This window comes from Triturus cristatus, chromosome 4_2 (assembly GCF_964204655.1).
Source record: "Triturus cristatus chromosome 4_2, aTriCri1.1, whole genome shotgun sequence".
NCBI lineage: Eukaryota > Metazoa > Chordata > Amphibia > Caudata > Salamandridae > Triturus > Triturus cristatus.
The window spans coordinates 225,653,091-225,669,630 of NC_140586.1; the positions used below are offsets into that span (position 1 = coordinate 225,653,091).

At 52.4% G+C, this 16,540-nt stretch overlaps 1 long non-coding RNA gene across 1 annotated transcript in view; it reads left to right on the forward strand.

Moving 5' to 3' along the window:
• The first annotated feature begins 1,568 nt into the window (after positions 1-1,568).
• Positions 1,569-16,540, forward strand: part of LOC146833476 (uncharacterized) — a 35,829-nt gene continuing 20,857 nt past the window's right edge. The window contains exon 1 of the long non-coding RNA XR_014960244.1: positions 1,569-1,829. This is a non-coding gene — a long non-coding RNA (uncharacterized LOC146833476). The remainder of the gene's footprint in view (positions 1,830-16,540) is intronic.

Genomic DNA, 16,540 nt, shown 5'->3' on the forward strand with positions numbered 1-16,540 from the left:
TTTTGAGATCCTTAGCCAACATGTGTTTGGTCGCGCTTAATTGTTGTGCGCAGCGACTTCTTCAAGGCTCCAATCTCTTTGTATGGATCCTCAGTTCTGGTTGTATTTCCGACCCGGAATGGGTTCTAGTACTCCAGCTGTATTTGCACAGTGAAGTGCAAACGTGATTACTGTGTCCAAGATTTAGTGTATTCCAGAATTATTTTCTTAAGTGTGGATTTTGTGTGTATAAGTCATAAATCCATCATGAAGAAGGACGACGTGGTATATAGTAAAACCACTCTTTGGGGGCTGAGTCCCTCTTGACAGCAACCAAGTCTTTGCTGGCGTTAACGTAAACCCTCTGCTCAGTGGCAGAAAATTGCATGGGGTAAATATATTTTGAGAGCCCCCCATTTTTCTCCTCCTCCACTTGACGGATCACCCAAATATTTCCCATAAAGAAACTGAGGTGGATTGGATATTTTTGGGAAATTTTCTTGAGATTCGTAAAACAGCTTAATTGTTATTAGCATGCTAAAAGTCAATTAACTATAGAAACATTGCCCTGACTATAACTACCCAGTGGCAACTGCCTGTTGGAGGGAAGGGCGGAAAAAGAAGCTTAATGTTTCTTAATTAAGGCGTATTTTATTGAGTTTTATCAATTTGCTTTGTTTTATAGGTATTAGAGTTGATGCCAGTGTTTCTGCCAACTTCTTCTTTCTTCTTTTCTTCCTCTAGACCGTCTTCTTCATCGAGGAGGGTGCAACCGCGAAGCTCAGAGAAAACAAAATGAGCAAAGTAGCGGTAAGTTGTCAGTTTTCCTTCGGTTTGTGTAGAATAGAACCCGTATACCACACTCTAGTGATAGCACGAGCCCTACTACTCTGTTGCGGTGGCAAAATATATATATCAACAAGTGTAAAGAAGGAAAAGAGCAAGAAAGAAAAAAAAACTTTCTAACTATTTTTACTTGTTATTCCCTTTCTAAGGGATAAAAAAAAGTGAAAAAAAGGCATTGTCATTGGCTATTGAACGGTTTCATCCTGAAATTGTTCCAATTCGTTTAGACTATGTTACCCTCTTTTGGGTTTAGTTATTTTCCCTAACGTGACAGAACGTAAACAACAGGGGGGAGGAGAAACTATCCAGGTTTTAGTAGGCTGAAATTATTGTGAGAACGAGTGAGGAAAGAAGCGTGCCCCAATTACACATCCTCCCCGTTCTGTCCTCCCCTTCAGTCCTTTCAGCGCAACCCGTTCAATCCTCCCCCTTTTAGTTCTGCCACTGACCCACGTATCGCGTGTGCCCCCAGCCACGGTCCGTGCAGGTAACAGCGGTGTGGCGGTGGGGCCGCGTGGGGAGTATTTCGAGGGACGATGCAGAGGGAAATGTATTATTTATTTGATTTTCCCTTTGCTTCGTCCCTCAAAATACCCCACACGCGGCCCTGCCGCTGTTACCTGCACGGACCGCGACTGCTCATTCCACTCTTCCGCGGCTCCGTCCGGTCCAGCGTCCTCGGGCCCCACGTCTTCCTCCCTGGGTTCATCTGCTTTGGGTTTTACAGCGCTCTCTGACCTTTCCATTGTCCGCCGCTCACGTCCCGCGGCTTCCTGGTCTCTCTCGCTACCTACACTCTTCGTCTCCCTTTTCTCCTCTGCCGTACCTGGTGATCTTCTTTCTGCCTCATTGGGTCCCGCTACCTGCTGCTCTACCTTTTGCCTGCATAGCACAACAGTAGTCCTTCTTTAGTTTTGTAAGTCTGGCTTCCGTTTCTTTTTTCTGTTCAGGGCTCCATGGATCCTGTTGGACGAGGCTCGAGGAGAGCTTCAACCGATACGGAGGTAAGAAGGGGTGTTTCTTATCGGGGTCTCCCTGTCCTCCCTCACACTTCCACCGGGGGGAGGGGTCTGTGTGTGTGTGTATATATATATATATGAAGGTACATAAATGTTGAGTTATGTAGAGTTAACCTATCCTTACCTACATAATTAGCCCTACAATATTGTGGTAGTCGATATTCTGATCACAATATTTTTTGCTTTCAATTATTCTTATTAGTTTTTAAGGCACAAGAAAACATAATTGGTCTTAGGTCTTTAATAACCATATATAACATTTCAGTGACCCATAAACTATCAGCCTGTGAGAGAACCAGCTGGTGCTCTCTCCTCGCGCCCAGTTAACAAAAGAAGGGGAGTGGAATTAGCGGGATCAGACTTTGGACAAGGCATAGTTACTGCCATGGAAAGTAAGGGAAATTATATCACTTGTTAGATAAATGGTAGTGAGCGTAGTGTGGGCTTTTGGAGACCTCTAGTGTGCAAGGCTGGACTGGAAAATGCAAAGCAGCCATTACAAAAATGCTCAAACCAGCCAGCTCCCTCCTTCTCCTTGCGAAACCTCGCTCTTTTCATCCATCCGTTCTCTCTTTCTTCTCTTTTTTCACACTCTCTGATCACTTTTACTCTGCCTTCCCCCTCTCACATTCTTTTTTTCTCTTGACGCCTCCCTGTGCCTTCTGCAATTAACCTCCAGGAGCAGGGTACGTGACAGAGGCACCAGGAATGGCTCACTGCCCTAAACAATGGCTTCCAGTTGCTCCTGCGTATAAGGGAAATTCTTGGTGAAATAATTGGTTTGTCCGGCCCTGGTGCCCAGGCCTAATTTCTGTCCCAGTCCAACCCTGTCATGTGTAGTTGCTTCACAAGTGTATCTGGATAAGTATGGTGTATACTGAGGGCTGGAGAAGCTAGATGGCAGGGACCTATCCTGCAATCAAAAAGCTGGAGGGCTTCAAGCATGGGTGAAAGCAGAGGTGCTCCAGTCTCGAGAAAAACTCTTCTGAGGGCTTCCACTTCGCTGTGAACTTGTGCTCTGTCCTTTCAAGACTTCATTGGCAGACCTATTCCATTACAGGAGGTGCCAAAATGTGTTAAACTAGAGAGCAATAGGCAGGGGTTTCTTCTTTCTCCAAAATAATGCTATCAGCTGTCTCACCATCCCCAGTGTGTGCAGTAGCAGTGTCCAGTCAAGTAACGTAATACTCTCTAGCTAACCCGATCTCTCTCCTAAGCTAGTGAGTCCAGGACTTTCCAGGATAGAGAAGCCTATGGTCCCTGTGATATGTGTCAAGATTTCCTTCTAAGATTCTTGGCTGACTATGCAGGAACACCAGATGTGAAGAAAAGTTCCCCTATCTCTGCTGCACCTCCATCAACAGTGTGAAAGATGTGGTGTTGATGCACAGGTTTTATATACCACTAATATATGTTATCTTGTATGCTGACTCCAGTGGGGGATACTTTGATAGATCTTGGGAGTTTCAGTCCACAGATCCACTCAGACTAGTCATCTGTGATCTGCTTGCTGAGGTCTGTTTCTCAACTCCGTTGGTAGGGCCATCTCTTAGCCATCTGGAATGTCCTATAAGAGCTGGAAATCAGTACCCTTGAGCCAGCATAGTTACAAAGCATTTTTTCAAAGTGGGTTAGGGGCTGAGTGGTTCTGTTTGCATTAGGAGAATATAAAGCCCTTGTGTCATATTCGGGAGCTGTGAAACTGATTTGTTTCCGGAAACTTATAGTCTGTTTTCATTGTTCGAAGGCCTTAATTTGGTTTTGGGTGAAGTGGTTTATTAGTTTACTAGATTCTCAATGTACCCAGTGACAGAAAGCCTTGCCAGCCATGGCTAGAGGGAATGCTATATTGCGAAAAACGGGGCTGTTAAGTGTTGGGAAATTGGTTAGAACCCTCCCTTTCTGCCACATGGTCCTATACCTCTCACCACGTCTTTATCGGGGAGCCAGGTAGGCATTGCACAGACGTTCTGTCCTTCTCAACTAGACCAACGCCTTCATAGAACAAACTTTCACTGCCCGAACCAGAAAAAGCAGTTTTTCCACAATCTTTTTGCATGTTTGATTTAAAATCTAAAACTCGTCATTCTGGTACCATAGCAATGAAAGATAACACAACTTTGGTATGCAAATAAAATCAGATTGTCCTACCACCTTATGGGTCCATGTTATGACTTCAAGCATTCTTAAGCTCCTTGTGCTCTAAACACTAGAAAAATCAGAAAAACAGTCAAAATGGAGCTCTATAGCCAATATTATTCTATGGAGAATGCTCTCAGTTGACTAAGGTGTCAGTGGAAACATTCAGGTCTCTTAAAAATTATGGGTGTGATAAAAAGGTGTGTTAAAAAAAATCAGTCTCTTTGAGATTGTGCGATGACCTTTGCTCAGCAAATAAGAAAATTGTGGTAAATTGCCATCTCTTTCTGAGGATACAGGAGATATTGATAGTACTAGAAGGAGCAAGCTACTTTCCACCATATATTTAGGACCACATCCCATTAACTGGAACCAACACCTCTATGTGGACATCTGACTACAAATGATATTTCTGATGGGATATTTCGCTTTAACATGATGCCATTTGGTTTGGCATAAATCTTTTCTGTGTTTCAGAAATTAATGGTTTGAGGCATGTGTGCTGTAGATACACATGCTCTGCAACTCCTGCCATCGAGTGTTGGTCCGGATGTTAGCAAGTTGTTTTTCTTCGAAGAAATCTTTTCCGTTCTCGAGGTAAAGTGACTCCTCCTTTTGGTGATAATGTGCATGGACATCGATTCAACCTTTAGATTGTTTTCTTTCCTCCATCAGGTTCGCACGTGGTTTGCTGTGCTCTGGTTCGAGACCGTTCATCGGGATCCCTTCAGTTCAGAATCCACTGCACCCGCGTTGGTATTGTTTTGAATGCATTTCCCATAGTCCGTGTGTCGAAAATTGAGAAAATCTCCTAGTTGGATTGAGAAAACTCCAAACCCGGCCTTCGGGCCTTGCCCATTTTTTGAACTTCTACTCGAACAAACATCATCGAGTAATCTGCTGATGGAACGGACTCCGTTCCAATTCTGCTGTCGGTGCCACTCCAAATATCTGCGCACTGACCTTCACAAAGTCTGCAACCTGTGCTTGTCTCCGGAGCACAAGGAAGAAGACTGTGACGCCTGTCACTCATTTCAATCGAAAAAGGCTCTCTGAGACTCCCGAGCTCGATGGAAAGAAATGCTGCAACAAAGTATAGAAGACACCCCCAGTATTTTCAGAGAAGATATCGAACAGGAAGAAGAAGCGGCAGAAGAAGAAAAGGCCTTTTCCGTCCAAGACTCTGACTCCAAGCTGGAAATAGAACTGGAGTCCCATAATTTTTCAGCCGGTCAAGGTGCCAAGAGTACCAATGCCCCTTTGCCCACAAAACCTACTTCCGCTTATTATAAGGGACACCTCCTTGTGAGGTAGCTGTTCGCGCTCTACAAATATCAGTATTATTATTATTATTATTATAAGGGTTCCTGGCCACCACTGGCATCCGGCCATGGTAGGCACCAAGACTCTGCTTCAAATGCCCGCCCTCCAGCTCAGCACCGAAAGGGCACGTCAGGCCTTCCGACTAGGGCTCGAGTCGAGATACCACACCTTTGGCACCTAAAACATCAGTTTGGAAAGACAAAAGGACAAATCCAGCTCGGCACCAAAAATTCGGGAACGGAAACAGAAAGATGCTCCTCAAAAGCCTCAAGGGCCAATTATGGAAATCATGCAAGAAAAGCTGGATCCAAAACAAAAGGAAATTTATATGAATCCAGACTCTGGACATATAACAGCAAAGCCAGTTATACCATCCTCCAAGAGAAAAATAGACACAGGATATAAAATCCCTCTCAAAAAGAAGGAGGACATGGCTACTAGCCCTCTTCACCCCATTCCTCATACCCCTCCACCAGCTTCACCAGAACCTATTATACAACCTTCAGACCCTGTACACATCACACCACAGGGCTCTCCTTGTACAGATCCTGATGCAAGGGATGGGGATGACACTTATGGACAACCACCACCAGATCCATGGAATGAATATAATATAGATCCTCCTATAGACACAGATCCAGGTCTATACCTTGCTAAACCTTCCCCACCTGATGACAACACCTCATATCAGTAGCTAATTGCCAGGGCAGCCACATACCATAGAGTCACTTTACACAAGGAATCTTTGGAAGAAGATTTCTTATTTGAAATATTAGGGACCACACAGAAGACAACACAGTCATTACCCATGTTAAAGGGTATGATGAGGCATGCTAAAGACATTTTCAAAGATCCAGTGAGGCCACCTATTATAACACTCAGGGTGAATAAAAAAATATAAACCCCACCATCTGACCCAATTTTTATTAATTCCAGCTTCCTTTAGATTCTTTAGAGCAAATTCACAAACTTCAGGTTATGCACCACCTCGAGACAAAGAGTCCAAGCTAATTGATGCCTCAAGCAAAAGAGTAACTGCACAATCTGCCAACCATTGCCGTATTGCCAATACAAAGGGGCCAGATGTATGACCATTCACTTTAGCGAGCCGCAAATTGCACCGAATCGTGACTCGCAATTTGAGACTCGCTAAAGTGAATGTACAACAGTGTATCTGAAAGAAACACGTTAGTTAGATTCCTCACCTTAGAATATCCCCAGGCGTCAGACTGGATCCGGAAGATTTTTAGTCAGCAATACCCCTTGCGCGTCGCTAGGCGTCGTCTGCGGCTCCGCGTCCGTCGTCGGCGTCGTGCGCCGGAATGATGTCGTCGGAGTACTTATACGCCGCCCTCGCGCGCTGACGTCAGCTCTTCTTTTTTCCGCGCCAGTAAGCGCAGATCCGGGAGAGCTACCCCTTTAGTCAATTTTTGACTAACTTTTTTGACTCTTTTTGGTCAATTCTCGACTCTGGTGCCGGTAGGATGCCTGGTTTCAAGGCCTGCGACGACTGTCACCGACTGATGTCGGTGACCGATCATCACCGCCGGTGCCTGTACTGCTTGGGCCTCGATCACGATGCGGCGTCGTGCTCCGACTGTCTGGCCCTGACCTCGAAAGCTAGGCGGGAGCGGTCCCGCAAGCTTCTCGAGCTTCGCCACTCGGCTCCGCGTCGCTCTCGATCCCGCTCCAGGAGGAGGTCCAAGGATCGGTCGCGGAGCCGCACTCGACATCATCACTCGTCTGGCTCGAAGTCTTCGGGTAAGTCGAGGCACTCCAAGAAGTCCAAGAAGCGACACCGCTCTTCGGACTCCCCTCGCCGGTCGCGCGACTCGGCCGAGGGTCCCGGTGGTTCCACCCCCGCGGCTCCACAGGAGCCGCAGGCGCCGCGCAAATCCCCATACCCGACGGTCCCTGGGACTGACGCGAGGCCGGCGGAGGTCAGTGCCTTCCTCTCGGCCATGAGGAACCTGGCCCCGCCGTCGACGCCCGCTGGCGCGCCTTCGGGCCCCGCGGACTCGACTGGGCGACCTCGCATGCCGGCGGCTCCGGCCCCGGCGCCGTTGGAGGCTCCGGCCCCGACGCCGCAGGTCCCCGAGGGGCCCGAGCCTGGGCCCCCGTCGACGCTGGTCGACCTCGTTACGCCTCCTCCGCCGGCGCCGACACCGATACCACCCCCGACGCCAGCTCCGGTCGACGTCGGTCCCCGGTTCAGCCCCTGTCCGGTCCCGACGCCGATGCGGCGCCGCCCGACGCCGCATCCGACGCCGCTAGAGACACATATTGTCTATCGACCGGCTCCGATCATTCCTCCTGTTTACCAGGAATCGGATGACGGGGGCGACTGGGAGGGGTCTGAGGACCCTATGGCCCTTCAGAGCCAACTTGCTCAGGACTGGGCAGATGAACTGGGGGAGGCCAGTGGGTTGGATACCTCACCAGACACTGGATTCATCTCTCCTCCGACTGTGGCTTCGGAGGAGGGTGCAGCCTTTTCTGTGGTGCTGCGCAAGGCGGCCGAAGCCCTTGGGCTAGAGCTGCCTGCCGTGGCTGTGAGGACTAACATCCTCACTGAGGTGCTTCAGTCTGCCGCATGCTCCACTGAGCCTCTGCTGCCATTCAATGAGGCCCTCACTGACGTTCTGCAGGGCACCTGGTCCAAGCCCTCCACAGTCCCTCCTGTGGACAGGAACGTTGCCAGGCGCCACCGCCCTGCTCCGAGAGACCCCAGTTTTCTGTCCCAACACCCCACCCCCGAGAGTCTGGTTATCCAGACCTCTACCTCCCAATCCTCCTTCCCGTCCGCTCCTCCGGACCGGGATTCCAAGCGACTGGAAGAGTTTGGTAAGAAGCTGTTCTCTTCGTTCAGTTTGGGCCTGCGGTCTTTGAACACCGCCTGTCTCTTGGACCGTTATTCCCACTCTCTGTGGGATGCGGTGGAGGACGTGCTGCCGCTGTGCCCGGAGGAGGCCCGGGCGCGGCTTTCCTCGGCCCTGGCCGATGGGAGAGATGCAGTGCGCCATGCAATCCGATGTGGGCTTGACACTACGGACTCGCTGGGTAGGGCGATTTCTACCACGGTGGCGCTTTGACGTCACGCCTGGCTGCGGTCCACGTCCTTTTCAGGGGATGTCCAGAGCACCCTCATGGACATGCCTTTTGATGGCGCTCGCCTTTTTGGTGACAAAGCGGACAGTGCGCTGGCTCGCTTCAAGGACTCCCGGGCTACGGCCACGTCCTTGGGCCTCTCGGCCCCGCGGCCACAAACTTCCGCCTTTCGCTCCTTTCGTGGCCAAGGAAGGGGCTCCTCCTCCTCACGTCCGCCTAGCCACCGGCCGCAGAACCAACCTGCACGCGGTCGCGGACGTGGTTTCCGCCGCGGCGGTACTGGAGGACGACGCGGTCAGTCCACATCCACCCCGGCAGCATCCGCCTCAAAGCCTTCCTAGTCCGAGCTTTCAGGCCCATTCCACGCCAGTGGGCGGCAGAGTTCGCCATCACCTGCTCCACTGGCGGTCCATCACATCGGACAGGTGGGTGCTGCAAATCGTCCGAAGGGGCTACTCCCTCCCCTTCGAGACGACCCCTCCAGCCATGCCACCGCAGCACCACCGTATCTCGGGGGATCATTTGAATCTTCTCCACGAGGAAGTTTCGGCCCTCTTGGCCAAGGGGGCCGTCGAGTGCGTTCCGAGCCCAGAAGTAGGTCGTGGTTGTTATTCCCACTACTTTCTGGTTCCCAAGAAGGGCAAAGGGGGCCTACGCCCTATCTTGGACCTCCGGAACGTCAATGCCTTCCTCCAGAAGGAACGGTTCAAAATGTTAACTTTGGCTCAGGTTCTAGCTGCCCTCGACCCTGGAGACGGGATGGTAGCGTTGGACTTGTAGGACGCATATTTCCACATCCCTGTCCTGCCGGCCCACCGGCGTTACCTGCGGTTCACGGTGGGTCAGGAGCACTTTCAGTTTACCGTGGTCCCCTTCGGCCTTACCAGTGCCCCTCGGGTGTTCACGAAAGTGATGGCGGTGGTCGCAGCTCATCTGCGCAGATCAGGGGTTCCAGTCTTCCCCTATCTCGACGAATGGTTGTTGAAGGCGGGCTCGCCCCAGGCAGTCGTCTCCCACCTCCAGACTACGGCGGATCTCCTGCATTTGCTGGGGTTTTCCATCAACGTGCCGAAGTCACACCTGAGTCCCTCTCAGAAGCTCCTTTTCATCGGAGCGGTTCTCGATTCAGCGCAGTTCCGGGTTCATCCACCGGAACAGCGGGTCCGGGATATACAGGCCCTGATTCCCATCTTTCGGACTCTATCCTGGGTTTCGGTCAGGCTAGTGTTGCGGCTTCTGGGGCTGATGGCCTCCTGCATCCTACTAGTGCATCACGCCAGGCGGCGCATGCGGGCTCTACAGTGGGACCTGAAGTTTCAGTGGGCCCAGCATCACGGCAACCTGTCCGACCATGTCTTGATCTCGGAGGGCACTGCACAGCAGTTGCAGTGGTGGCTCACGGACCGCGATTGGGTCACGGGCAAGAGCCTCTCCCTACCCCTACCGGAGCATGTCGTAGTGACGGATGCGTACCTCCTGGGATGGGGTGGCCATATGGGAGAGGCGGAGATCAGAGGCCTCTGGTCTCCGGCGGAGTCTCGCCTCCACATCAACTTGTTGGAGCTGAGACCGATCCGACTTGCACTGAAAGCCTTCCTTCCCTCTGTCCGGGGAAGTGTTGTGCAGGTGTTCTTTTTTTGTTTTTTTTGTTTTCCAAAACCTTTATTGTTCCATCGAAGAGTACACTTCTATTCAGCCAACAACCCGGAGGCAGGCAGCTAGTTTGCGAGGCGGAGCTCCGCCCAAGCATTTGAGGTCGTACATTCGAACAGCGATACAACATTTTGCAATGGACCAAACAAAACAAAACTAACAGAGAGCCCGAGTCGAAAGGAAGCAAACAATGAATAATCAAAATGTCATAATCACCTTCACGCTGCGCCCACAGCCCACCCAGACAATGCAATCGACTGACAACCCCCCACAGAAAGCGAGCCCCAAACCCCAGATCACTTATGTCAGGCGGATCACCACGTACAGCGTACCACAGTCAAAATCCAACCTCGCCACGTCACCAAAGCCACAATTAGACCGCCTAGTCATCTTCCAGCGCTGTCGTTCTAGCCAACCAATCCACCAGTGGCTGCCATATATCTACAGGCCGCGAGCGCTGTGGCAGCTGGTCCCAGTATGAGGTCAGCTGCTCCCTACAGTACACCGCCGATCTTATCCAGGCCGCCACTTTCGGCGGCATCGCCTTCTTCCAGTGTAGCGCTACTTGACGCTTAGCAAGTAATAGTAAAAGGGCCACAAGCCTACGTGAGGCCTTAGGCACATTTCTAACGAATCCCAAGAGGGCCACAAGTGGGTCCGGCTCCAGTTCCACCCCCACAATCTGCCCCACGGTATTGAAGACTGCAGTCCAGAAGTCGCATATGGGACCACACACCCATACAAGGTGATAGAACACGGCCTCCTTCTCACCGCATCTCCAACAGTTCGCATCAGACCGCAGTCCCATCCTACACAGTTGCATGGGCGTACGGTAAGTCCGGTGCAGATAGTTGAAGTGTACCAACCGCAGCCTATAATTAGGGGATAGGTTTTCAAGTTGGGAGCAACAGTACTCCCACTGTTTCTCGGTAATAGATATACCCGCTTCATGTTCCCACGAGGATCTAGAGTCAGTGTGCACAACCGGAGCTGTGTTTTGAGTAGCTCTATAAATACGTGTGATCAGTTTGCGCGCGGAGGAATTCGAGAGTACGTCCTCCAGGGCCGCAAGCGTCGGCGGAGCATCTGGAAACATAGGGTACCTGCCCTTGCATTCAGACCGCAGTTGATAGTAGAGAAGAAGCTCCGAGGCCGTCGGTTCCGGCGCCGCCGCCATATCCCGCAATGCAAGGAAGGTATCGTCCGGGTACAGGTCCCCCGCCACCTTCAGGCCGCAGGCCTGCGCCCGCCGCACCACCGCCGCGTCCGTCAATGGCCCCAATAGTGGATTATCCGCAAGGGGCATGCTCGGCGCATATAAATCATCAATGCCCGCACGTTTGGCAATGCTTGACCAGGCCCAGCGGACCATTTCAACAGTATCAATGTCATCCCGGGAGCGTCTGTATCTCTGATACACCGCTGCACGAAGGGGGCAGGGGGCCGCAACGTCCATCTCGATAGCCACGTGCGGCTGGTAAGGGATTGGGTGCTGCCAGAAGTGCAGGTATTGGGCCTGAGCACTGTACGCATAGAGCTCCATGTCCGGGGCCGCGAGGCCTCCCTGACGGAAGGGAAGTGTGAGGAGGTTCCAGGCCACTCTGGGCTGCTTACCCGCCCAGACCAGTTCAAGCAAGGCGGAGCGAAGCCGACGGAAGAACGACTTAGTGAGTGGCAGGGGGATGTTAACGAATAAGTAAAGAAACTTAGGAACGACCACCATTTTAGCAATTGCTATGCGGCCCATCAGTGACAGCGGCAGCGCCTTCCAGCGCCTCACCTTACACTCCAGCCACTCCACGGCCACACCAAAATTGGCCAGCCATATGTCCTGCACCGATCGGCTAAAGCGTACGCCCAGGCATTTAATCTCATCAGTGACCCAGTCAATCGGGAATTCCGTATGGCATTGACTCGTACCGTCCGTCAGCGGGAACATCGCCGACTTCGACCAGTTGATATCGATACCTGTGAGGCCACTGTATCTTGTCACCTCGCGCATCAGTGGGTCAAAGTTGTCCGATGGATTCATCATATATATGGTTATGTCGTCGGCGTACATAGACACCAACAGGCCACGCGATGTGAAGCCGATACTGCGATGAGTGTGATGTTGGCGCAAACGAGCCGCCAGCGGCTCCGTCGCAAGGGCGAACAGCAATGGCGACAAGGGGCAGCCCTGCCGAGTCCCTCTGGTTATGGGGATCGGGGCAGACGTATGACCATTAACCCCCACCCTAGCCGTCGGGTGATTATAGAGTATTCCAATACGCCTGGCAAAGGAGGGGCTGAAACCCATGCGAGTGAATAACGCCCGTAGGAATTTCCACTCTAATGAGTCGAACGCCTTAGTGGCGTCAAGCAATGCGGCCGCGGCTTGTACCTTGGGATCCAAATAATGCAGGAGCCCAAACAGCACTCTTAGATTGTGGGAAGTGGACCTCCCCATTACAAAGCCCGACTGATCGGACAACGCTATCTGTGGCAGCATAAATTTCAGACGGTCAGCGAGTAATTTCGCGTAAATTTTGGCGTCAAGATTAATTAGCGAGAGTGGGCGATATGAGTCCGGGGTAACAGGATTTTTGCCAGGTTTAAGCAGCGTAATGATAAGGGCCTCTCTCATCGAGGTAGGGAGGATGCCCAACTCCATCACTTCCTCAAAAACACTGTGCAATCGCGGGACCAGTAGGTCTGCATATTCCTTGTAGAAGGCCGCCGTCAGCCCGTCGGGGCCTGGTGCCTTGCTGAGTGGCATAGCGGCTATCACCGCTCGAATGTCCTCCTGCGTGAAGGGTAGGTCCATATATTGTCGGGCATTATTACTGAACCACGCAAGTGCTATGGTGTCCAGGTAGTCACTAATAATAGTGTCATCAGGTGTCACCTTAGAGGTATACAAGACCTTATAGTAATCTGTCATCACTGTCAGTATAGCCGGAGGATCTCGAATCACTTCACCCCCTGACCCTTGTAGCTCAAGAATATGCTCCGACCCACGTGGCGGGCGCAGCATGTTTGCTAGTGTTCGTCCAGCTCGATCACCCTCTCCGTAACGTCTGGCCTGAGAATCTTTGGACAAGAACGCGACCTCCCTCTCCGCCTCCTCTTGATACTTGGTCAGTTTCGTCCTGAAGGCTGCACTCGCACCACCAGAAGGGGCCGCCATCATCGCAGCTTCAAGCTGGGCTAGTTCAGATTCCAACTTGCTCAGGGTATCTCTAATGGAGCGCAGAACCCCAGTTTTTAGCGCCATGCAATGACCCCTGGTTACTGCCTTACAGGCCTCCCAGAGCACGCCAGGTGAATCTACTGAGCCCTCGTTGAGTGCAAAGTATTCCTCCAATCTTTCCCGCAAAGAATGCTGGAAGACCTGGTCGCGCAGCGCACGGGAGGGGAACCTCCAACTAAACGGCTGAATGTACTGCGGCGGCGTGGATAGCGTCAAGCAAACCGGGGCATGATCAGAAAGAGACCGCGGCAAGTGAGTCACCTCTAACACCGATGAGTGCAAATCTCTGGACAGCAGCCAGAAGTCCAATCTGGACCAGGCCGCCGATGAGCTGTGATACACGTACCGGCGCGGGCCTCAGGGTGCAGTGTCCTCCAGGAGTCCACCAGCCCTGCCTCTTGCATAATATGGCCAAGCGCCTCCGACGCCCTGGGGTGATGTTCCCGAGTTGTGCCCTGCCTATCTTTAGCATCTGACAGTACCACATTATAGTCACCTCCCCACAATATCGCCGCAGGTCCACAGGTCCGCACCCTATGCCACAATTCCTCGTAGAACTCTGGATTATCGTCGTTCGGGCCATACACATTCACCAGAATCACTCTTGCGCCGCACAGCGAACCGACCAACAGAACATACCTGCCCCCTGCGTCCCTGATTTCCTCATACGTCCTCCAGTGAAGCCCCTTTCTGATAAGTATCGCCACCCCTCTAGAGTAGTTAGAATAGTGAGCGTGGACTACCTCCCCCATCGATTGTGCCTGAGCAGCTGCGCAGCATTGGCCGTCAGGTGCGTCTCTTGCAGAAGGCAAATGTCCGCACCTTTTCTAATTAGGAAGGCCTGTATCAGTCTCACTTTCCGTATATCATTCATGCCCCGTACATTCCAGGTAATACACTTTATGCTATTCACAGCACCAGGCGTGTTAACAAAGTTCGGGCAAGCATCAGACATACCCCAACCCCCCAGTCACCCGGCCAATTCCTGCCAAATCTCGAAGCAAGCATTTCCAATCCAGCGGGTCTCCACATATGGGGGCGGCCATGCCTCAGCAATCTGTAAGTCCGCCGACAAGGTAGGGAACCTCCACACGGCAACAAGCATTGGAATAAAACTCGATCAGGCCACGGACCTGTTCCTCGCCGCGTCACTTCCCGCAACCCTTCTCTGACAGACAGCACACATCCCACCCGGCAATCCGGGCAGCCTGCCCGGCAAATGCCAGAACACCTCTTGCTAGGTGACTGTCGACATGGCAGCGTGCAGTGCACAATGTGCGATTCAATAGCAGTTTTCGCCTCCTCCGACCCAGCTCTGAAACTTAAATAGAACTCAACAAAAACCCCCAACCACGACCAAACCCCTACCCCACCCGCTCCAACCCCCCAATCAGGTTGTGCAATGACCTCCCAGGTCCCCCTCCCAACTACGACAACTGTAACTACAGTCCCTAGATGTGAACAATGAATGGGAATCATCCCTTGAGGTACGCAGGTTGGCCACCCACAAGCCCTGTACTCATGACAGGGCGATCGAGCGCGGGCCTAGTGTACCAGCTCAAGGACCCTCCCCCCCCCAATCCCGCAGTCCTGCTCAGCTCCCTTCCAGCATCTGAAATTGGTACTCCAGGGAATTAAACATTCTCTATGGCCCAGCACAGCGCGGACAGGCAATACCCAGCGACTTAACAAGAAGCATACAGGAGCAGTCATCTGCAGGTGCCTGAGACTTTTGGTCCTTTAACAGTTGTTTAGCATATTTCAGAGCCGCCTTCGCGTCAACAAAGAAGGACGGTTTACCGGGACCTTGGACCCGGAGTTTAGCAGGGTAGATGAGGGAGTATTTGGTGCCCGTCTGTTGAAAAGGTTTCTTCGCCGGCAAAAATTCCCTTCGAGCGGCCTGAACCTGCATCGTATAGTCCGGATATAGTGCAATGTGGTTGCCCTTGTATTGCACGTCTGACATGTCTCTTGCCATTCGTAAGATCACGTTCCGGTCCCTATAATTTAAGATTCGTGCAATAATAGGCCGGGACGGTGCACCTGGTTTAGGCCTGGGCCCCAATGTTCTGTGAGCCCTCTCGACCAGGAACATCGAAGACAAACCCGAACCAAACAGATCCTTACACATTTGTTCAACAAAGAGCTCCATGTTGGATATGTCCGTCGTTTCCGCCACACCCGTGATGCGGACGTTGTTGCGCCTCGAGCGCGCTTCCAAATCCTCATTTTTCTGTTGTATGAGTGTCAGGATCTTATCCATGCCCCGCAGTTGGCCGGCAAGGCCGGTCTGATTTTCCTCCGTGTCGGCCACACGTGTTTCGAGCGATTCCACTCTCCCCTCTTGTTTGTCCATGCGAGACGTGATACCGTCCATGCGGGCCGCCAGCGCATCCATTTTGCCATCAATGCCATGTAAACTTGTTTTCAGTTCCTGAAACATGGCTTTAATGTCCACATCCTGAGCACCACTCCGGTCTGCCCGAGAAGACTCAGCCTCACGGAGGTCTGAGTCTGGGTCCGGCGGCTTCTGCTTGGACTTGTCGAAGGTGATTTTCGGCTGCCGCGTGTCCGGTTTGCCCATGGCCGCTCACCGGACGCCACCCGGCGCCGGTAGTATGCGTGGGCGGCCGAGTCGCGAACTCCTCACACTGCTCCAGTCGCCGCCAGTCGCCAACCACCAGCTTCTCGTCGAGGGCAGCAGGGCTGTTAGGCCTCGTCGGTAGGTAAGAGGGCTGGGTCCCCAGTGGCGGGGCACGCACCGGGCACAGAGAAACGGACCAAGCGGGGAGAGTCACAGCGCAGGCCGTCGGAGCAGGCCAACACTAGTACAGCCGTACACTGTCCGCATCCCAGGTCAACGCCCCAACCTCACTGCAGTATGGTCGGGGCATGTACGGCAGCCGACCGCGATTCTCCGATCGTCGCCCTGGAACCTTCGACCATAGAACTACGGCTTCAGGGAAGATGGCCGCCACTGCAATTATCCGATCGGGCCTGCCACTGTTCACCGGCATGCAATCCAGGGGCAGGCGAGAGAAAGGAACAGATCAGAGTCTCAGACCATGAGGTTCGGCAACACGTGCTCCCAGAGCAGGGCCCAGCAGCGCCTGCCGATCGCAAGCATCAAGACCTTTCGCGCCGTCCCCGGTAGCCAGCTAGCTCCCAGAGCGCCGCAGAGCGTCCGGGCCTCTCCCCCAGACGCACCTCCAGTCCACGTTCGGTGTCTCTCCACACCAGC